This window comes from Colossoma macropomum, unplaced genomic scaffold, assembly GCF_904425465.1.
Source record: "Colossoma macropomum unplaced genomic scaffold, Colossoma_macropomum, whole genome shotgun sequence".
Taxonomy (NCBI): domain Eukaryota; kingdom Metazoa; phylum Chordata; class Actinopteri; order Characiformes; family Serrasalmidae; genus Colossoma; species Colossoma macropomum.
In genome coordinates this window covers 12,067,057-12,091,117 of record NW_023494793.1, presented here as the reverse complement: position 1 = coordinate 12,091,117, position 24,061 = coordinate 12,067,057, and the positions used below count along the sequence as shown (strand labels likewise).

At 41.2% G+C, this 24,061-nt stretch overlaps 1 protein-coding gene across 1 annotated transcript in view; it reads left to right on the top strand.

Moving 5' to 3' along the window:
* Positions 1–5,078: 5,078 nt before the first annotated feature.
* Positions 5,079–24,061, top strand: part of disp3 (dispatched RND transporter family member 3) — a 78,923-nt gene continuing 59,940 nt past the window's right edge. The window contains exon 1 of the mRNA XM_036578511.1: positions 5,079–5,501. The gene's annotated coding sequence lies outside the window, so the exon portion shown is untranslated. The remainder of the gene's footprint in view (positions 5,502–24,061) is intronic.

Genomic DNA, 24,061 nt, shown 5'->3' with positions numbered 1-24,061 from the left:
ACATCTGCCCCTGTCAACTGTAAGTGCTATTATTGTGAAATGGAAGTGTCTAGGAGCAACAACAGCTCAGCCATGAAGTGGTAGATCACGCTAACTCACAGAACGCCCAAAGCACGTACTTAAGCAATAGAACACGAGAGGGAGTGTGTTATCGCGAAATAACATCACGGCTGTGATTTGGTCATCATTGCCAGCCGTGATGTTATTTGCGATAACACACAACCTCTGTTGCTTTTATACAACAGTTAAATAAATAAAGTAAGAAATTAATAAACTGGGCTGTGAACGCAGCGTTTAATATGTTTTAATGTTCGCAGTTCCTTCGGCTAAATTATAGTTCCTTAACAAGCAGCTTGTTGCTACGTCAGAGTAACGAGCTCCGCCCACTCGCTGCACAGCCGGCAGTTCGTTCTCCAGCTCCACACAGACCAACTGACATTTTGGGAATTTAGTGTCGTCTCATCTTCAGAGTCTGACCTAATCGGCTGTCGGTCAAATGTGATCTTAAAAGTGTCCATTTTCTGTTTGTGGCAAAGTAAGAAGTAAAAACGTTCAAACGGCGTGTCAGCGGAGTGATACAGTGTGAAAAAACGGTGATATTATGGCAAAATAACAGCACGGTTAGAACGCTGCTCAACCAATCAGCTTGTGTGAACGGAACTAACTGTCGTATAAAATTCGCCTATCCTCCGTTGCATCACTCACTACAGAATTCCAAACTGCCTCTGGGAGCAACATCAGCACAAGAACTGTGTGTCGGGAGCTTCATAAAATGGGTTTCCATGGCTGAGCAGCTGCACACAAACCTAAGATCACAATGCGCAATGCCAAGTGTCGGCTGGAGTGGTGTAAAGCACGCCGCCACTGGACTCTGGAGCAGTGGAAACGTATTCTGTGGAGTGATGAATCACGCTTCACTATCAGGCAGGATGGATCTAGGTTCAGTGTGGCCAAAACACTGCAGACTTCAGCACACTGCCTCATTAAACATACCTGATTCAGCTCATCAGCTAATTAGCAAGGCCTTCATGAACTGAATTCAGAGCGGTAGATGAGGGTAAACGCTAATATCCACAGCAGTTCAGCCCGGAATGTCCCCAGTTTGACATGCCTGACTTAGAGGTCTTACAAAATGAATGCCAATTTAATATTATCAGTCACAGCACAGCACAGTACTTCACTGTAGTTATGACACTTTGTGTCTGTATGCTATGTGCAGTGTATCATATAAAACAATATATGTCTGTGATATATGTCACACTCAGGTGGGCTGAAATGTGCCAACCAACCCCACCCACATCAGGACACAGCTGTGTATTTACTTCATGTAAGCTAGCTAGATTTCTGTGGGGGTTCTTACTGACCTAGAAATGAACAGTTTGTCAACCAACATTGCTGTTTCCTATTGTAAGTATTTATATTTTACTTTTTATTTTTTTGTATTACAGTATTTAGTGTATTAAATGTAAGTTAATAAGAATAATATTCATCGTCATTATTATTATTATTGTTGTAGTAATTGTTAATAATAATAATAATAAAAAATGATGATAGTGTAGATGATTATTTTATTATTGTTATTATTATTAGTAGTAGTAGTATTAACAACAACAATATTAATAATAATAATAATGATTATGATTATGATAAAGATGGTTGTTTTTTTGTTTTTATTATTATTATTAGTAGTAGTAGTAGTATTAACAACATGAACAATAATGATGATAATTGTTTTATTATTATTATTAGCAGTATTATTATTAGTAGTATTAACAACAACAACAACAACAATAATAATAATAATAATAATAATAATAATAATAATAATAATAATAATAATGTATTTGTGTAACTCATTTTGTTTACATCATATTATTGTCCAGATAGTGGAAAATATCATGATACAAGTTTGAGTTCATATCGCCCACCCATAGCGTAGGCTACTGTTTTATCATGTAACATGCATACCAGTCAAGAAATATGCTAAAATATTCACTACAGCCCCCTTTTAATCACTGCTGCATAATCCCGTCTTTCCTCCAGCTATAATACCATAAACAGACGTTATGCTTACTCACGTAAACAGTTATACTCATAGAGCTTTAGCAGAGGAACGCCTGAAAACGCCATTAGTCACTTAATGCCAAGGTTAAATGTAAGTTATCAGGCTATTAGGGGGGCTTAAGTCTGTTGGGTACTTTTGTAGAGGCTCGGGGTGTGTGTGTGCGTAGGGGTGTATGTGCACGTGGTGTGTGTGTGTTTGTGCCTTGCAGCCTCTGCACCCCCCCACAATGTCAGTCTCTTTAATTGAAAAAGCCAGCAGGGATCTAAATGTCAGCCTTCTCTGAGATACTGCCATTTAGCATCATGATGGATTCTGTGTGTGTGTGTGGGTGGGTGGGTGTGTGTGTGTGTGTGTGTGTGTGTGTGTGTGTGTGTGTGTGTGTGTGTGTACCCTAAAAGGAAAATAGTAGTACTGCTAGTTACAGACTAATGGAGTTTTGAATCCTGCTGAAATTACTGAGTCAATTTCATGTGACTGTTGCATAATCTAATAGTAATAAAGTGCAATAGTTAATCCCACTGACATAATAACATTGTGAATGAGCAGGTCAGGACTAAACACTCAGTCCAGCACGACTCGCATTCACCAGTCTGCACTCTTTCTTCTTTACAGTGACCAATCAGTCTCCCCCAGTTCAGCTCCACTCACCACCAAACCCTCTCTCTTTACCTTCTCTCTCTCTCTCTTTTTACCTCCTATCTCTCTCTTTACCTTCTCTACCTTCTCTCTCCCTCTCTCTCTCTTTACCTTCTCTCTCCCTCTCTCTCTTTACCTTCTCTCTCCCTCTCTCTCTCTTTACCTTCTCTCTCCCTCTCTCTCTTTACCTTCTCTCTCCCTCTCTCTGTCTTTACCTTCTCTCTCCCTCTCTCTGTCTTCACCTTCTCTCTCCCTCTCTCTCTTTACCTTCTCTCTCCCTCTCTCTCTTTACCTTCTCTCTCCGTCTTTACCTTCTCTCTCCCTCTCTTTACCTTCTCTACCTTCTCTCTCTCTCTCTTTACCTTCTCTCTCTCCCTCTCTCTCTCTTTACCTTCTCTCTCCCTCTCTCTCTCTCTTTACCTTCTCTCTCTCTCCCTCTCTTTATCTCCTCACTCCCTCTCTCTTTACCTTCTCTCTCTCTTTACCTTCTCTCTCTCTCTCTTTTCCTCCTCTCTCCCTCTCTCTTTACCTCCTCTCTCCCTCCCTCTTTACCTTTTCTCTCTCCCTCTCTTTACCTTCTCTCTCCCTCTCTCTTTACCTTCTCTCTCCCTCTCTCTCTTTACCTTCTCTCTCCCTCTCTCTCTCTTCACCTTCTCTCTCCCTCTCTTTACCTTCTCTACCTTCTCTCTCTCCTCCCTCTCTTTACCTTCTCTCTCTCCCTCTCTCTCTCTTTACCTTCTCTCTCCCTCTCTCTCTCTCTCTTTACCTTCTCTCTCTCTTTACCTTCTCTCTCTCTCTCTTTTCCTCCTCTCTCCCTCTCTTTACCTCCTCTCTCCTCCCTCTTTACCTTTTCTCTCTCCCTCTCTTTACCTTCTCTTTCTCTCTCTCTCTCGCTCTCTTTACCTTCCCTTTCACTCTCTCCTTCTCCACCTTCTCTTCCTCTCTTACTTTTTCTTTCCCTCTCTCCCTTTCCTCCTCTCTCTCTCCCTCTTTTTCTTGTTTTCTGATTCTTTCTCTTATTTCTTGTCTCTTTCTCCCTCTTTTTTCGCTCCCCCTCTTTCTTTCTTTTCTCCACCCTGTCTCTCTGTAAATTTCTCTTTCTCTCTATTTGTGTAACCCTTCATTCATCATCTCTCTCGCTCGTTTTTTTTTCACGTTTTCTTTTTTGCTTCCTCTCTCTTCTTTTCCCTCCCTGTTTTCTTCTGTCTTCCCTTTTCCTTTCTCTCTCTTTCCCCTTTTCTCTTTCCTCCTCTCCCTTTCCTTTCTCTCACTTCTTTTTCTTTTCTTTCCTCTCTCCCCCATCCTTTCTCTCCCCTTCTCTTTTTCTCTCGATTTCCTCTTTCTTTTTTCTCTCAACCTTTGCTCTCTTTCCATTCACCCCTCTCTCTTTTTTCTCCTATCTCCTCTCTCTTTCTTTACTGCTTTCCTCTTTCCCTTCTCTCTTTCACTCCTTTCTCTTTCCTCTCTCTTCCTTTCTTCTTTTCTCTCTCCATCCTCCATCCTCCCCTTCTCCTCTCCTATTTTCTCTCCCCTTTCTCTCTTTTTCTTTCCCTCTTTTCCCTTCTGCCATCCCCCTTTCCTGTCTTTTTTCCTCCCCTTTCCTCTCTCTCTCTACCCTTCCTCTTTCTTTCTCTCCCCCTCTTTTTCTCTCCCACTTTCCTTTCTCTCTTTCCACCTTTCCTCTCTCTCTTTCTTTCCCATATCCTCTTTCTTTCTCTTTTTCTCTCCCCTTTACTCTCTCTCTTTCTCTTTCTCCCATACCTTTCTTTAAATTTCTCCACACTTCCTCTCTCCCCTTTCCCTTCCTCTCTTGCTTCCCCCTTTTTCTCTTTCTCTCCCCTTTCCTTTCTCTCTTTTTCTCCCCATTCCCCTCTCTCTTTCGTTCCCATATCCTTTCTCTCTCTCTCTTTTTCTCTCACCCTCTCTCTTCCCCCTTCCCCTCTCTTGTTCTCTCTCACTCTTCTCTTTCCCCCTCTCTCCCCCTTTCCTCTCTCTCTCTCTCTCTCTCTCTCTCTCTCTCTCTGTTTTTCTCCCCCTTACCCCTCTCTCTTTCTTTCCCATATTCTCTCTCTCTCTCTCTCTCTCTCTCTCTCTCTCTCTCTCTCTCTCTCGACTAAACCATTATGATCATGAGGGGGAGCCTCTTGTGTTTTTTTGCCCAAAGCTTGATGTTGGTCACAGTTTTGCATTCAAATAACCGAAATGGTGAGCTAAGCCTCTTTTTCAGACCCCACTGACCTTCACTGCGGTCAGCAAAATGCCAGCAATCTCCCCCAGTTGTAAATTTGCATCTCCTGTCCACTCCCCCCGGGCTGCGGTGAACCTGCCTGGATTGGAGCTTGAACAAAGCAGCGAGGGAGAGAGCGAGAGAGTGAGATAGAGAAGCAGAGAGAGCAGGCGAGAGAGAGAGAGAGAGAGGAGGAGGAGAGAGAGGCAGAGCGTCAGAAGCCGCTCTTTCTCGCTGAAGAGAAGCTGTCGCCTGGACAACCGAACACAGCGCAGGAGGGGAAAGTGAGGGAGAAACAAAAGAGAGAAACTGCAGGGGGAAAAAAGAGGAGAAGAAGGGGAGACTGAGAGTGAGGAGGTCTGCAGGTTGAGAGCTGTGTGAGCTGTGATGGTTTAAAAGTGTCAGGGAGTTTGCACTGTTTCTGACCGCCGCAGGAGAAGCTGGGGTCAACAAAAGAAAGACGAAAGAGAGAAAAATAAAGATAAAATAAAAACAGATTTATTTCCCGGCTGCTCGGCTTGGAGAGGTTTTGCGAGACGTTTTCTTCAGAGTGGAGGAACTCGTCCAGCTCAGGTAAGAGGAGCTCCATTCATCCAGCACCGTCCATTCATGCCTTCCTCTGAAACTTCAGCAGCTCCAGCGCTTCACCTAAGTGAGTGCTGCAGTTTAAAACCAGTGGGAAAGATAAAGAGGGGGGCGTGCGTGTGTGTTGAAGTGTGTGTGTGTGTGTGTGTGTGTGTGTGTGTGTGTGTGAGAGAGAGAGAAAGACAGAGAGAGAGATGAAAGGAAAAGCACCCAGCTCCCACCTGGATTACCAAGGTGATTTTAGATCCACCTCAGCGTCTCTCTCTCTCTTTATCTCTCCCGCATATCATCCATAGATATCCATTTAGCCATTCTCAGTTCTTCACAGCCTTATCTTTGAGTCAAGCATTTAATTGTAAAAATACCATGTGTTTTAAGCCTTTATGTCTATGATGTGTCCACTTTATCAGGTCCACTTACCTTATACAGTACTGTGTACCCTTTATTTGTGTCATTTCCAGTCAAAACAGCCATTACAGCCAAGTACATCTTCATTTTTCAGGCGATATTCCTGAAGAAATAATAAAATAATTCACATGCAAAGAAGTTAGTGGCAGCTGTCAATCTTCCAGTGGCAGCTGTCCCTGACCAGTTAGTAGCAGCTGTCAGTTAGTAGTAGTTGTCAAGTCTTTCAGTGGCAGCAGCCAGTCAGCCAGTGTCAGCTTCCAGCCTTCCAGTGGCAGCTGCCACTAACTGGTCAATAGCAGCTGCCACTGGAAGGCTGGCTGCTGCCACTGGCAAGTGGAGCTGATAAAGTGGATAAATGCTAAATGAAAATAAAGTCAGCCAGTGGCAGCTTCCAACCTTACAGTGGGAGCGGCCATTCAGCCAGTGGCAGCTTTCAGCCATCCAGAGGCAGACTTCTAGTGGCAGCATGTCACTGAGCAGTCAATAGCAGCTGCTAATCAACAAATTGCAGCCTCCAGCCTTCCAGTGGCAGCCAGAGGCAGCTTCCAATCTTCCAGTGACATCGGTCACTAAGCAGCTGCCAGTCTTCCAGTTAGTACTAGCTGCCACTGACCAGTTATAGTAGAGAAAAGGATTTTCAATGTTTTCACTGAACAACTCAATTGTATTTTGTAAATATAAACATTTAAAATTTGATGCCTGCAACACACTCAAAGTTGAGACAGTCATCTCAAGTCACAGTTTACTTATATAGCACTTTTTACAACAGGCGTCGTCACAAAGCAGCTTTACAGAACAATCAGACAGAAGCTTGTTTACCACTGTTACATTGCCTTTCCTTTGAATTACACTTTTTTATTTACTGAGGATATTAGTTGTAGTTTTGCAAGTGGAATTTTTGCCCATTCTTGCTTGATAAAGAATTCAACTGCCCAACAGTCTGTGGTTATCTTTGTCTGATTCTCCTCTTCATGATGTGTCATTTTCAATATCAGACAGATCCGGACTGCAGGAAGGCCTGTCAAACACACACACTCTGTCTCCATAAAGCCATGCTTTTGTTGCACATGCAGAATGAGATCTGGGATTGTTTTGCTGAAATAACCATGGACTTCCTGGAAAAAGACATTGTCTTGATGGCAGCATACGTCTCTCTAATATCCCAATATATGCCTCTGCATCAATGGTACTGTCAGAGATATGCAAGTCACCCATGTCATGGGCACTGATGCACGCCCATAACATGACAGATGTTGGCTTTTGCAGCTTTCGCTGATAAAAGTCTGGTTGGTCCCTTTTGTCTTTGGTATGGAGAATTCGACATCCCAAAAACAAGCTGAAACATGGACTCATCTGACACATTTCCACTGTCTTTCAGACTATCTGAGATGAGCTCAGGCCCAGAGAACTCGGCGGCGTTTCTGTATAGATCTGATGTATGGCTTTCTTCTTGCATAATAGTTTCAAGTTGCATTTCTTGATGCAGCAGTGGAATGTGTCAAGTGACAACGGTTTACAGAAGTACTTAACACAGTAGCATGACAGGTTCTAATGCAGTGCTGTCTGAGGGCTCGAAGGTCACGCACATTCGACAGTGGTTTCAGGCCTTGACCTACATGGACTGAGATTTCCACTCATTCCCTGAAACTGTTTACAGTATTATGTACGGTAGACGATGAAAGACCTCAATTCTTTCCAATCTTGCATTGAGAAATGTTTTTTTTTGAACAGTTTAACAAATCTGTCACGAAGTTTGGCACAAAGTGATGAGTCACAACCCGTATTTACATCCGAAGACTGAGCCTTTGGTGGATGCTTCTTTTATACCCAATCATGATACCCTCACCTGTTACCAGTCCACTTCACCTGCTTGTTGTGGAATGTTTAAAATGGTGTAAATTGAATATTCTATAAATGTTTCACTCTTATTTTGCCACTGTCTTAAGTTTTTTGAGTGTGCTGCAGGCATCAAATTCAAAATATACTTTTTTTTAATTTTACAAAATACAACCTTGTATTTTTGGAGATGGGGTGTACATATATATATATATATATATATATATATATATATATATATATATATATATATATATATATAAAACAGAAGGATGGTCTCTGGGTCTCTGCATATATGTACCATATCAGTGTCACTGCAGTGCTGTGGTGGTCCTGACCGCTGATGAATGGACTACAAATGATGCAGAGAATTTAAAAGATTACAATTTGTAATTGTAGAACTACAAAGTGCAGCTACATGGTAAGGAGACCTGATAAAATAGATAAAATAGGTAAATTTATGTTCATACAATGTAGGTGTGCACATGCACTCATGCAGATGTACATAAACATACACAAATAGAGGCACATATACACAAATGTACATGCATGTGAACACAGTCACACACACATAAAACATGCTTTCAACTGCTACACAACCAGATTCTTTCACAAACACACATATACACATTTATGGACATGTACATACAGACAACGCATGCTCTGAACTTACAAATCCATTCTCCTCACCTGAGGGCTCCATTGCTGCGGACCTTAATCCCCCCCGCCCCCCCATAGTGGACAGAATCCATAAGCAAAGCTAAGGCACAGTGCTCTGCTGCTTTCTACATCGATTTCCTCCCCCTCTCCCCCCAGCCTGCACCTGCATTTCACAGCAGCCACAGTGGCACTGTGGGGAGCCCATCTCCAGCACTAAGCCTGCATCACTTAGCCAAAACCCTAAAGCAGCAGTTCAGAATAAAGTCAAATCTACACATTTTCCCCACTTACTTCAAATGTATTCAATCAGCCAAGACCAAAGTAGCTTTCTTAGCTTTGCACTGGAGCTATGAGGCAAATGTAGTAAACAAGTAATGGAAGGCTATGTCAACAGTTTAGCACTGTGCAAACCGCAGGCCTAAATCATCACACAATTGCTTCAAACTCTGTCCGTTTGGTAAAGGAATAGATTGGTGAAAAATCACACTTGTTTTTTCCATTTAGAATACAGTATAACTCACTAAGAACTGTGAAAACAAATCCTGTGTTCTCGAAAGAAAGGGCACCCATTTAGGATAGCCAGTAGCTTCTTTGCTTAGCACAATTGGTATAATTCCGCACAAGACCAAAGACAGTGAATTGGCTGGAATTCACAACACAGACTCAATAGCCACGTTTACATGCAGCCTAATAATCCGTTAATAATCCGACTAACAGCTCAATCGGAATAGAATACGTCCTATGCTACATGCTCCCAGAGCTTTTCAGGTGGGATAGTACCGAAAAACGTGACGTTATATGGATGATGGTGTAGTCTTCAGCTGGTCTGTACATGCCATTTTCCTCATGCGTTTACATAGCTTATCAGTGTAATTGAAACAAATATATGAAGATCTTGGCATGTGCTTGTGGAAACGGTTTTCTGTGACTGTATGACAAACAGTTGACAAAAGGTATAAAATGGGCAGAATTAAGGCTGGCTTTACATGCTAAAAGATTCCTGCAACTACCCAGATAGTAAGCATGGCTTGCTGGCTTGATAAGGACTGACTGGAAGCCACTGCTGGTCCACCCTCGGACCACCTAGACTATTACCCTACAAGGTCTAACTGCACTTTTAATCTCCTCAAACAGATTTAAATGCACATGGCCTTTTATTTTGGAAAATAAACAACTGAGAGAAAAAAATGAACAACTATGCAGGATATAACATGATATAGTTGAAAATATTGTTGCTGACACCGCAATTAAAATTATTAGGTATTTTACATAGAATGACAAAAGAAAAATTGAAGGAAAAATAGGTCAGTTGGACTGTGGTTGGGAAATGAGTGATGAAAAGTGGCATTTTGTCTTATTCTGTGCTTAACCACCAATGAGCAGCCTGGAAAATGCTTAGCAAATAGGCAATGGGCTGCCGGCTTTGCCAACAGTGGCCTGCTATCTTCTTGCTGTCTGGGTAGCTGTATGTCACAGTTATACAAAATAATTCCAAAATAATCAAAGTAAAATGCAACGCATTTGACTGTTCCTCAAATTAGCATGATTAGTAGCTAATATTTTCATATATTGTATCTTTCTAGCTACATAAAACCATTTGTGATGTGTTATTTAGCCGACACTTGTGTTGTTGTATAATTTTTATGTGAAGAGTGGAGAAAATAATAACCTAGCTTCATAGATCGTGAGCAGCTGTGAGGTTAACCCTAACTAGCTAGCTAACTAGCTAGTTAATCACATGAACTTGATGAGCCCAGTATCAGACAGATAGTGATTTTCTATCCATATTAAAATATGCATGAGGCTTGCTTTGTGGCTGGTTGCGTTGTTGCACAGATCTCATTCAGAATAAAATTTAGAAGGCTACTTACTGTCGATTTGTTTAATCACAGCAGCGATAAAATGTGACTGATGTGTGACTTATTTTCCTATTTTCTTGTTCAAAAAGAGTAGTAACATGAACTGAATAAAAATCTCAAAAATGTTCATCTTAAATATTAAATCATGTTCTTTACATATAAAAATGTGACAACAGCGTTCAGAAATAAAAAAGAGTAGATAAAATAACAGAATGGCCATGTTCAGCCTTAAAAGGTTAAGGTACCTGGTTACCAACAAATAAGCAACATCATTCTAAGACACCATTCTCTGATTGAATTTCTTGTCCATAATGTGTCAATTAAAGTTAGTTGATTGAAATAATATCATTTGACATCACGTGGTTCATTTGTTCGGAATAGCAATAGGAAAATCATAGGAAAATCATAGGAAGTGAAAAACAGGAGTTTCCAAAACTGGAGGTCACAGAGAAAATGGGATTCCTAACATCTGTCCAAGACCTGGCAGACCACCAAAACTGTCCCCATCATATAAACAGAGAACTTTCATCTTTGAGAGAGAGGAGAAAATCCAGCTCTACTCTTACTTTAGACTTCCATAGCCATCCTTCCACTGTGAGAAGTCAACACTACTGGTCTGAGAGGATGAGCTGTTAAGAAGCCCTTACTGAGAAAAGGAGATGGACAAAAAAGAACAATGTGGTGTTCAATGGACTGACCACCCCAACATCACTGAATGTGTTTGGGATCACATGGATCATAAGAAGACTTACCCTTGGAGGTGTGGAAGAAAATTCTATAGTTGGTACAATGGCACAGTGGGTAGCACTGTCACCTCACAGCAAGAGGGGCCTGGGTTCAGTTCGCGGGTGGGCGACCAGGGTCCTCTCTGTGTGGAGTTTGCATGTTCTCCCCATGTCTGTGTGGGTTTCTTCCCACAGTCCAAAGACATGCAGTCAGGCCAACTGGCAACATTAAATTGCCTCTAGGTGTGAATGTGTGTGTCTGTTTGTCTGCCGTGTGATGGACTGGTGACCTGTCCAGGGTGTTTCCTGCCTTCTGCCCAATGTGTGCTGGGATAGGCTCCAGCATCCCGCTGTGACCCTGGAAGATAAGTGGCTTAGAAGATGAATGAATATTTTACAAAGCTGCAACTGTTTGTGGCTTAGTGTCAAATAAGTTTCAAGTGAGTTGCAAAAGGCTTTATGTTATGCAACCTGTGAAATTTAGTTTCACGTTGGTTTCAAGCAACTAAAGTTTCATGAAAGTTTGACCATGTATCGAATATATTGAAAAACAGTAGTAGCCAATTTTTTGTCCGTGCTAAAAGATAACGAACATTAGGGCTTGGCAACATGACTATATGTATCATTATCGTGATAAATTATGTCACAATACAGTGTGCTTTTCTGAGCATGCCGTGTATATCGTCAGTGCTTGTAGAACACTGACCAACTGTCTGTTCTGTTTCATTATAAAGAGAGCAAAATTAGTCCCATTTAACTGGATTTATGCCAGATATTAAATAAATATAATTGTATTCATAGGTTTTGATTAAGTGTAGCACCACTGGTTCTTTTTTCTCAGCTCCAACCAGTCAGATGTCTGAAAAAAATAAATATCATGACATATCATATGTTATGATATCTTTAAATATCGCAATATTAGATTTTTGCCGTATCTCCCACCTCTACAGTATGTCATACAGTATCAGAAACCACATAAGCAAGTTTGCTTTTTGAGATTACTTATCAACTTGCCACAGATTGTTTAGATACACAGTTTTCAAAATGATAATTGGTACTAGTGATGCACTGATACCACTTTTTCTCTTCCGAAACCGATACCTGATCCTTTAGTATTAGCCGATACTGAGTACTGTTACAGATACTAACTCTATCTAACCTAACTCACTTATAAGTCCTGATATTTTTACAATTACATTTTTAAAATATTTTATTTATGTTTTGCGTCACAAATAAAACACTCAGCTTTGGCTAGATGGCATTTACTTGTTAGATTCACTATATGCTTAAGAAACGGAGTTGAACGTTGTTTCACATCCAAATTTCTGAAGTCGTGTCTCTCATACGTGCGTCTTGTTCCCTCGTTCTGCAACTCTGAGCGTCAGTTCAATAAATATCACCGTCATTTACGCTGTCAGTATCAGCAGCTTGCAGTGTTTTTTCGGGTTGGTTGAAGAGACGGGCCGCGAGACCCCGCTGCTGAGCGATACAGCTGACAGACGGAGGCGCACTGCAGGCAGGGCTAGTGGACGCGCAGGCCCGGCTAGCAGGCTAAAGGCTAAATTGAGGCTAAAGGCTATTATTATTATTAGTTGTAGTATTATTATCATTACGCTGAGAGTCCGGCGGTTCCTTCCGCTCTCTCAATAAAATTACTCAGACTGTAAGTGACCACAGCAGCAGACGAGCGATTGCTGAAAGAAGCAGCTCAGTTGTTCGGGTAGCGGCTCCGATAGCGTGTTCTTATCACCAAAAACTGACGTTACAGATTCTGCCATGAGCATTTTTACTGCTGCTTGTCGTCCCACACCGCTGACATGTTGTTAAGTCCTGTCTACTGTTGCGCATGCATGCGCCAGAAATCGCTCAGTGGTGTCAGTCATAGGTATCGGTATCCCCATCACCGATACTGATACTGCGTTTAAGTGCCAGTATCAGCCCCGATTCTGATACAGTACTGTTGGCGCAACACGAACTGGTACCGTATAAGCTCTATTACTTGTTAGTTACATTAGCCTTGTAGCTCCAGCGCAAAACTAAAGAATCATGTGTCGCACACTAAACATGTCTTGGGATTTGGGGGAAACTTTTGGGAGGAAAAAAGAAAAAAAGTGTAAGATTTTTTGCCAAGCTATTCCTTTGAAAGTTGCTGTCTCTTGATTGTCTCACTTAATGGCTACGACACAAATGCCTCGCTCCTCTGTGCCGTATTTGGACTAATAGAGGCCCATGCATCTCCCGTTCCCGTTTGCGAAAATTAGAGTGCCACAGTTGGACTGAAGCAGGATGGGTTGCTGTTGTGCATCATACTGCCAGCAGCACTTCTTCACAGGTCCCCATTGAGACGGATGCGCCTTTAAACGGCGGCGTCGCACGCTCGGTGAATTTATGCCAGATTGAATGTGTGGAGAGGGGTGAGGAAGGAGGGGAGGCGTGATCCATATTAGCTGTGGTGGAGAGGGTGTTGGGAGCAAGGGAAAAAGAGGAAAGAGAGAGATAGAGAGAGAGGGAAGAAGAAGAAGAAGGCAGGGGAGGGGGGCTTGGTCTATTTTTAGCAGCCATCTGATGGGAAGGTTATGTATCCTGCTACACTGACATGTGATACAGTATACACAGTTTCACACTTAAACAAACGTGCTAACATCACCCGCCGCAACGCCCAGACACTTGAGAAATTACTGCGATGTGTTGGAGAATATCAGAAGTTGCAGCAGTCAGTACGGTTCAGTGAGGGCTACTGATAAAAACGCTTGAACTTGAACTTCAGCCACTTATTTTTCCATTTTGTAGCAGCAGAAAATGTATCAGCGTCTAAATTAGCCGTGAGTCATTCTTGACTTCAATCAACATGAATAACTACCTCACAGGCTGCTGGATTCTAATTATTATAATTTCAGATCCAGAATGAAGAGCAGAACGAAATTTGAGCTACAACCAAAAGTTTGAAAGTTTTGGGTTTAAAGGTGCAGTGTACGATTCTGGAGAATGTTGATATTTGAACACAACAGCAAAACAAATATGGGTCATTCTACAGAAACGTCCATTTTTGTGTCCCTAGCGTTTTCAGATATATTACACTTAAAAACATGTTAGGGTTACAAGTTATTTATATTTTAAAATAAAACAATAATCTATTTTAACAATTTCACCTTCTTGAGCCTCAATTTAGCAAAATTAGTTTTTAAATCAATTATCTAGAATTCCAAGCACCACAGAAGTGCTTGTCCTCACAGTCATGTGTGAAGGGTGAGGCCATATTTTTCTGCAATTTTAACTACAGTAATCTATTCACTACTATGTAATATATAAATTAAATGACATAAAGAAAACAAATGCCAAATAAATATTATAAAATATATAATGAAAGTTCCCCAGGAGTCGTGTCACTGGTGTTACTGCATAACAAAAAATTGTTTATTTTGAAATAAAAATCACACTGATGACATCACTTGACTTCATTTTACCTATTTTCTAAAGGATCTATGAAAAAAGCACATGGTGAGTCCACTGTGTCTTTCAGCTATCAGACATTTTCTCATTTAGCTCATGATTTCATAATTTCATGTGAAGCTTTTAGCTGAAGTCACTGGTGTGACCGACTTTACTCTTAGGTACTTGTGAAAAAATAGAACACAAATGGATTAAATTACATATTTTAGTGGACATTCCATGACTGACAACATGTGGTTTGATGCTCTGTAGCAGCCATTTTGTATAATGCATTTTTCATTAAAATGTCTCTGGTGTTACCTTTCTTATGTGTAACACCAATGAGGATCGGTAACACCAGTGACACCTATGGAGAGATAGAAAAGTGGATGTTTCTGTAGAATGATCCCATATACCCCTCCCTTCAGTGCTCCCTCAGAAGCTCCACCTCCAAATTGGCCGTGCATTGCTAAGTCAACACTCAGCTAGCAAAACTCTTCACAAACATTGTACAGACAAATGCCACGATGTAATTTTACAGCAAACAATGACTCAGCAAGTAATGTTACTAATGTTAGTTACGTTGTGGGTTAGCTAACTGCCACTACAATTGCTGCCGAGAAGCTAATTGCTTTTACAAACATTAGCAAATGGGACAAAACAAAACTGACCTCTTGGTTCAGCAAAAATAAGTTAATGTAACCCACCTGTCAAGCAGAAACAGAGCGACATCCTCATCCCTTTTCATGCCTTTCAACTCTAAAGTCAGGTTCTTTTTCGTCAACTTCTTGTTCAAATTTTCCCGTCCCATCTTAAATTGTGCAGAAGTTACATTCAGGCGACTCAGGATTTAAGGTGGAACAGGAAAATGAAAATAGGAAGCCAACTTCAGGCTCGTGAACATGAAAGAATATTCAGTGGAGGATTATTTGGAAGGTCACTTACACCTGAATGTTCCCTACAACACTCCACGATCCTGCATGCAAAATGTTATATGGGCAGTCACTGACTTTGTGTCTTGGGGAGGGCAAAACAAAATGTGGGGAGGGCCAGCATTTTTACAGGGCGGGATTAACATGCACGCACTGCTGGAGCAGCTATGAAAACAAAAAAGAAGGATTACAGCACACAGAGAGGGTCATTCTCTGCTCAGGACACCATTACACCACTGTTTCTTCACATAGAATATAGTTGCTTGCTGCAAAATGAATGCTTAAAATTTCATATATAGAACCTTTAATGAAGGTATGACCACTGTAACTTCAAGCACTCTTTCTGTGAGCGCCACAGTGCGGCACTTAGCATTTGACTATTACTGCAGTAAGTTAAACCTAGAAGGAGACCACAAAAATCAATAATACATGATATTTGGCTTGAAATTTACAATCTAAAGTTGAGATGAACACACAAATTATTAAGTGTTATTGAGATTAATAAGACACTTCCAATTTCTCCACCCATTTTCTGTGCAATTGTCTCATTTCGCATCATCCCTTGAATGCATAGTTGTATGCAAAAGTTTGGGCACCCCTTGTCAAATGGCATGTTTTGTTGATTTTCTAACACTTCTGCACACTTTAATGCACAATTGATGTTATTTTGCTGAATAACACATTGGATAAGATAAAAAACACAATGTGGGCTGTGCAAAAGTTATGGTGCATTTTATATTTTATGTTTTATCTTTTTAAACTCAAAACTCAACAAATAACTCAACAAATAAAGAGAAACTGACATAGAAAATAACACATTTAGCTGTGTTCTCTGTAGAAGATGTGTTCACTTATTCTCACATAGACAGACAACAACACCTCAAATGACTGGGGGTGTTCAAACTTTTGCACACTTCTTTATGTATGAGGGAGAGAAGCGCAATTTGCGTGTTTAGGCTTGTGCGGCCGTTTTGTACGTCATGGGGTCCGAATGCATCTGATTTGGGCCTGAAACTGACACAAAAAGCTTAGTGCGTCAGGCCTGCTGTGGATCTGCTGTGGAGCCAAAAAGATGCAAGGACTTTCAATAAGATCAAAATAGTATTCAGGCTAAAATTACAGTAATGATTTCAAGGTGGAGTGAAACTCGCTGTTATGCTAGCAGTGCTTCCTTCTCCTTAGAAGCAAGCTTTCAGCATAGGAACGGAAGCTTTTTATTCCCAATTTATTCCCAATTTGTCGGATCCCCAAGCCTTGAAAGGAGCTCACTGCTGTGAAATTTCCATTAATGCATCTGGATATGAATCACTCCTGTTCCTTTTGCGTGAACATCTGCAGGAACGTCAGGCGTGTTGGACATTGACAAATACAAGCTGAGCATTTCACAGAAGAACCAAGCGGGTTAGTTCTTATCTTCATGAGTCAAATTTTCACACCCACCTTTCATTTATAAAAACGTTAGAGCTTCTAACGCAATGCTGATTGTTCTCTTCACCCTTATCTATCCTTCAGCTGCTTTTTTGTTGTGAATTCTCTGCAGACTCAGCTAATCTCAGCGCGTTCTCCTTTTCAGAAGAACCATGCATTGTGGGTAGATTTCCTAGTCTAAATGAATCCGAAATTAGCAGCAGGCCAAAATGAAACTTCTGACGATTTAAAATAATGTTCATCAGGCCGTTACAAGTGCAAACGAAAACGCAGTGGCAGCAAATCATATCTTCTCTAAAGGCATCAAAGCCTCTGATTAATTCATGTTTGCACATACAGTAATTAAAATGGGCCTAATGCATGCGTTTGTTCATTACTGTATTTTCCAACGGGGTTGTTCAGATTTATTCTAACTCGAACTCAAGCAGGAAATGAGAACTCAAGCAAAGCTTTAGCCTTGGCCCACTGTTCAAAGAGTGTTGGCGTAAAAAAACTTTGGAAAAGTAGTGGTGGCTTAATACTGAATACACTGCCCTAAATGTCTTATGGGCCCAGTACAAAACCTTGCCTAGAGGAGTTCTACACACTTAAAAAGGCTGGTTCTTCAAGCGTTCATTAGTAAAGAAAGTTGTTGTACATAGAACCATGAGCACTCAAAGAACCCATTGCATTATTAAATGGTTCTTTTCATCGAGAAACGTTTTTTAACATAGATGGTTCTATATAGAACCTTTTTGAAAAGTGTTCTATATAGCATCAAAAAGAGTTCTTCTAAAGTAACAATATATAATAAAAAACTGGCTCATCACATTGATTTATCAGTCTACTCAGTCTTTAGCAGAGCTCAGTAACACAGATTAATAACTGATCACAGTGATTTATCAGTCTACTCAGGCTTTAGCAGAGCTCAGTAACACTGAGATTAATAACTGATCGTCACATTGATTTATCAGTCTACTCAGGCTTTAGCAGAGCTCAGTAACACTGAGATTAATAACTGATCACAGTGATTTATCAGTCTACTCAGGCTTTAGCAGAGCTCAGCAACACTGAGATTAATAACTGATCATCACATTGGTTTATCAGTCTACTCAGGCTTTAGCAGAGCTCAGTAACACTGAGATTAATAACTGATCATCACATTGGTTTACTGTAGTAAATGTATTCTGAATATTACCTTTTAGAAATATGATGTGGACTACAGATACTTAATTTCTATATTCCCAATTCTTGTATTCTGTTACATCCCAACCCTGGAGACACATTATAAGGACAAAGCAAGACCAGCAGCATGGCCTTCTCTTCATCTAAAGGTATTATTTCATGTAGCTTATGACTTTAAATTAATTTGAATCGAATGCTGACATTTGGCCCCCCGTGTACCCAGGCAGCGCTTACAGGGGTTTTCTTCATAACTGCAGCGCTGTCGTGGCTGATGATGAGCATTGTGGGTGATGACAAGCCCGTGCAAACAAACAACAAGCCCCGGGTCATTATGATGAAGATCACTGGTTTTATTACAGCTATAAAAATGAGAAATCATCTGCTCTGCTTTATAGTGGAAGTTTAGTAAATGATGCTGTCGGGCCGTTGTTAAAGCCTATTGCTTCACAGCGGAGCCATGAAAAGGCAGGAGAAAAGAGAACATATTAAAACTGATCTTGATGAGGAAAAAGGAAAGACTGGCAAACAGTGAGCAGGCACGTTTTTTGTGTGGCTGATTTTGAAAGATCCAGAATGCATCAGGCATTGTAATTTAGTGCGGAGTAGTGTAGTGGGCATTTTTACAGGCTGCAATTTTGTATCCCATAAAATTCAGACAAGCTGCATCGTGATTCATTGATCTGAAGGTGGCAATTCAACTGCATTGATTTTGGAGTGTTAGAACCAATTATAGTCAAATATAATCTCTATTTTCGAACATACAACTCCAAAAAATGCCTAGAGTATTGTTGCAAAGTCTTCCGGGGTCCAAGCACAAATCAGCATCATGAGGCCTTATAGGCACAAAACCTTACCTAGAGGAGTTTTACACACTTGAACTGATGGTTCTTCAAGAGTTCTTTAGTTAAGCTAATGGTACTATATAAAACCATGAGCACTCAAAGAACCCTTTGCATGACTAAAGGGTTCTTTGCATCGTGAAACGTCCTTCAGATTGATGGAGAATGTGTTGTAGATGGTTTTATATAGAACCTTTTTGAAAATGGTTGTATTGTAACAAACCTGACATCGTAACAATAGCAGAACCTTTTTTGGTGCTCTTGGATGATCATGTGACTTTGTCTCCTCAACACACAACCTGTTTGAGATCATCCATCCATCCATCATCTAAACCGCTTATCCTTCTGGGTCGCGGTGGGGTGCTGGAGCCTATCCCAGCTGTCATTGGGAGCGGAAGGCAGGATACACCCTGGACAGGTCGCCAGTCCATCGCAGGGCACTGTTTGAGATCAGCCTCACCTAATTACTGGTCATTTTCACCTGTTCTGTCTGTCATGTGATCTGTTTAGTTGGCTTTATAAGCCTGTGCTTTAGCTTAGACACTTTGTGAGGTGTTGCTGCTGTTAACAGAGCTATTGAGTGGGCCATTGTGCATTATGGTTTGTTTTTTTCTTGCTTATTGACTTTTTGCCTCTTTGTTACGACTCTGCCTTTCTGCCTCATCCCTTTGACTTTGTTATGACTGTGTTTTCCTGATTTCGGATTGTTTTGGAAATGATCTTAGCCTGTTTTCTGACAACAACTCTTCGGAGCTCCCTCAAACTAGTAAAGCCTCTTCATTTTTTACAATCTGCACGCATGTATATTTTGCATAACATAGACATGCAATTCTTATGTTCTGTTATATGCACCGTAACTACTCTTGCAGCGTGATTCAAACAAGATTAACGGGCCAATTTTACCCCTAAATAAGTTGCGTCCAGTTCCACCCACTAGCTAGGTCTCCCCTATCACTCAAAGTGACCAAAGCTGGGAGGATGAAGGCTTGGATGTGCTTCCTTTAAGAAACGTGGAGCATCACGACATCTTACTGCAATGTCATTGGACAGCTCAGCGTGCTTGGAGGAGAACACTAATTGCAAATTCTTGCTAAATGATGGGGGGAAGGAGAGAGGTCATCCTACCCACTAAGAGAGATTATGGACAGTTGGACTCCCAGCCATGGACGCTTGAGAGTAGGTGTAAGCAAGGTGTGAAATGCCTATATAACCTCTTGGACCCCCTGAATGTCTCAAAATCAGAGTTCGGGAGGGTCCCTGAAAAGTATGCTTTCAGTTAGTGAAAAGAAATGCCATTTCAGGGAAAGGTCATTGCCTTCTTCACTCAGCAATTTTGGTGTCCTTAACTAACTAGTGATGCAGAGCTGGTCTGCCTCAGGGTGACGCTGTTGCAAATTGGTTCACCCAGTTGGTCCTTTATAGCCTACAACTTTAACTATGCCCATGGTACCTAGCATATTTGCAAATCTGAAAACTCACCAAATTGCCCATGACACTGGTGGAAAGAGTGAATTGTTACTCATTTTTCATGTGTAAAATCTCAATTAAAGTGTGGAAGAGCCCATTACCAAACTAGGAAAGGGCAATTCCAGAAGAAGAGCTGTTAAACCAAACAGTTTGTTGCCACTAAAGCTAGCATCACTGCTGCTATTGCAAGTGAGTTAGCAGCTAGGCAACACCGGAGTAGCCAGCCAACATGGGACTCCCAAATACCAGGGGTTATTTCGCACACTGGGTCTAAGTGAGCTTCTGCTTGACTGAAATGCAAACCTTATGGACCTTTATGGATACGATTGGTGACTGTAGATGCTACTTCCTCAATATCTGTTGTGCACTACATCAGATGCTTCACCCTCCAAAAGCCTTAGACCTTTCGAACCCTCTTCACATCTAGCAAAGGTTGAGTTTCTGGAAAAGTAGAAAAAAGGACAAGAAAAATCTGTGGCAATGCAAGCATGAAGAGTATGAGCAGATTCATTGAGTTGAAGGCAGTGGCCATGAAGGACATGGCCAGATGTCATTTTTCTGGATTACACCTATCTGTCTACTACGGCCAGTCAAACTTCAAACTGCAACCTTGTGCCAAATTGGTATGAGAGGACAGATCCCGCCTGGGCCTGTGCATATTACAGATCTGGATGAAAACAGGTCGTACTGGCTGCGTGAAATGAGATGCTAAAAGGATACTAAAGCAGCACATGCAGGAACTTTAAATTCCACATTAAAATGCACAGCGAAATCACAGAATATGAATTCGGGCACATCGCAAAAGTTCCATCCAAAAGTGGCAGCGCTCATTATACAACCTTCAATTTTCTCTCTTTATCAATACAGCTTGTGCTTGACAGTCGGTTTTGAGCATCGCAGTCTATTGAACGACCGGCATGGGTGCTATAAATACTGCACTGTGGATCCATACCAGCATCAGGGCCGGTTCCCTTTGGTGTTCAGCAGCATAAAAGAGATTGTAAAGAGTTTTGGAGGACAGCCACAAGCAGTAAACTCTTTTCTCTGGTCATAGAGCTGTTGTGCATTTGGTATCAAGAACCAATGAACATACAAAGATGTATGGGAGTACAACAGGGTGAAGATGGGTTCCTGGAGCCCCATCTGAGGCCTCTACGCTTTATGTATGAACACATACATTCTAGAAAGAACTCATTTTTTGTAGATGAGACGTGCAAACCTGAAAAAACTTAAAAGAATCTCCACAAAATGTACACCTCCTTGTTTCTATGCTCATTTTATCAGCTCCACTTACTATATAGGTGCACTTTGTAGTTCTACAGTTACAGACTGTAGTCCATCTGTTTCTCTGTGTACTTTGTTAGCCCCCTTTTACCCTGTTCTTCAATGGTCAGGACCCCCATGGACCCTTACAGAGCAGGTACTATTTGGGTGGTGGATCATTCTCAGCACTGCAGTGACACTGATGTGGTGGTGGTGTGTTAGTGTATGTTGTGCTGGTACAAGTGGATCAGACACAGCAGTGCTGGAGTTTTTAAACACTGTGTCCACTCACTGTCCACTTTATTAGAAACACCTACCTTGTCAGTCCACCTTGTAGATGTAAAGTCAGAGACGATAGCTCATCTGCTGCTGCACAGTTTGTGTTGGTCATCCTCTAGACCTTCATCTGTGGTCACAGGACGCTGCCCACAGGATGCTGTTGGCTGGATATTTTTGGTTGGTGGACTATTCTCCGTCCAGCAGTGACACTGAGGTGTTTAAAAACTCCAGCAGCACTGCTGTGTCTGATCCACTCAGACCAGCGCAACACACACTAACACACCACCACCACATCAGTGTTACCGCAGTGCTGAGAATGATCCACCACCCAAATAGTACCTGCTCTGTGAGGGTCCATGGGGGTCCTGACCACTGAAGAACAGTGTAAAAGGGAGTTAATAAAGTATGCAGAGAAACAGATGGACTACAGTCTGTAACTGTAGAACTACAAAGTGCTCCTATGTAGTAAGTGGAGCTGATAAAATGAACAATGAGTGTAGAAACAAGGAGGTGGTCATAATGTTATGCCTGATCGGTGTAAAAGTTCTACAACAATTGCAGGTTTTTCCTCCAAAACCCTATCAGGAACCTTCACTTTTAAGAGCCTAGATGTGTCGAATGTGTCTCAACACTTAATATCGCTGTGGTAGTAAACAAATGAAATTAGCCCTGTTGAATGATTGCTTGTGAGTGAGTAGACCTGAGATCAGTGTGATTGAAGGAGACAAGTGGGTAGCTCTCAGCGAGTTCACTCCAGACAGGGGAATTGGTTGCCTCCCGTCTTTTCTTTTCTTTTCTTTTCTCTCTCGCTCTCATCTTTTTTCCTGATTGGAGAGAAAACAGGTAGCAGCGAGCCGAGCTGGCTCCTTGGTGTCTCAAGTCCTAAATGCAATTTGCCATCTGGAGTCTGTGCTTCGTTCACGCACTGGGACCAGCCACGACAGCAGCGCAGCAGACCAATCTCAACCATCATCAGCCATCATTAATATGCTGATGATGTTGTTTATCTGGCCAAGCATTACTGCGCTTACATTCATTCATCATATTAATTCCTCAGCCTACGGTAAATGGATGCAGCCTTGGGGCTCTTTTGGTTGGAGATTACTGTGAAATGCAGGGCTGTGTTCTGCCCGGCTTTATGAGTGGAGCCTAATTTTACCACCCGCCATGAACAGCTGTAACCTATTGAAAGGCTTCGATGAGACTGCCCGGCTGTTGGGGAAAAAAGAGGATTGGTTGCAAGGATGAGTGGATCGACAGTGAAGTGTCAATATTTCCGAACCTCATGTTTCCTTTTGGGAGCTGATCCTTGCTTAGAAGGATGGATACCATGTTTTCTTAATTGGTTCAATGAAATTTAATGTATATTTCATGCTGAAAAAGGGATTGTGTTAAATGAATGGGTATGATAATAACATACATTTAGAAGCTTATCCAGGAATATAACGAAAGGCCCAATATTTGATTATTTTAATCATTTAATGTCTGTAATATTTTTGAAATCCATGTTATTTCTTGAGGAACAAGATTTTACAATAATAGATCAGAGGATTGGCCCCTGCAGGTATAGACTGGACAGTTTAGTTAAGACTATGTCCACAAAATTGCCCTTTTATGTACGTCCCCAACTTACTATAGAGAAACACACAGGCTACTGTGTCCCTAGTTTATTTGGTACACCTACCTTGAACTTAGTTCATTGACCATTTTATTCGGTATACCTACAATATACTATATAAAGGTTCACAAATGGTTCTTGGCTTGGACATACAGTTCCATAATGAAAAAAAAAAAACTTTAAAGAACTTTTACATTATGAGTTCTTCAGGAATCACTTGTCGAACCTTGGCATACAAACATTGAAACGCCTTTTTGTTTAAGCATTTCTCATTCGTAGATGATTGAAACAAGCAGAGAAAGTGCAGATTCTAAACTTTCAATTGAAGCTATATTTGTGTTTGTAAGTTGAAGAAAAGATGTGTCCATTGAATGTAAATCTGATTCATTACATAATAACAAGTTAACACAATAAATTATTATCTTTCCTAATTTTTATACAAATTTGACCCCAGTTTGATTATTCAAACCATCCATAATTTAAGCCCTGCTTCTTGAGAGCTGTTGCTGTGTCCCCTCGTTAAAATGCAGCTTTTAAATGTCAGCTTCCATTCAAGGCTACTTCCATGCCATGAATTTGTTTATCACTGAAGTACATCAAGTCTGGAGTATCATTTATAAGCAGAACTCACTGCTGATATC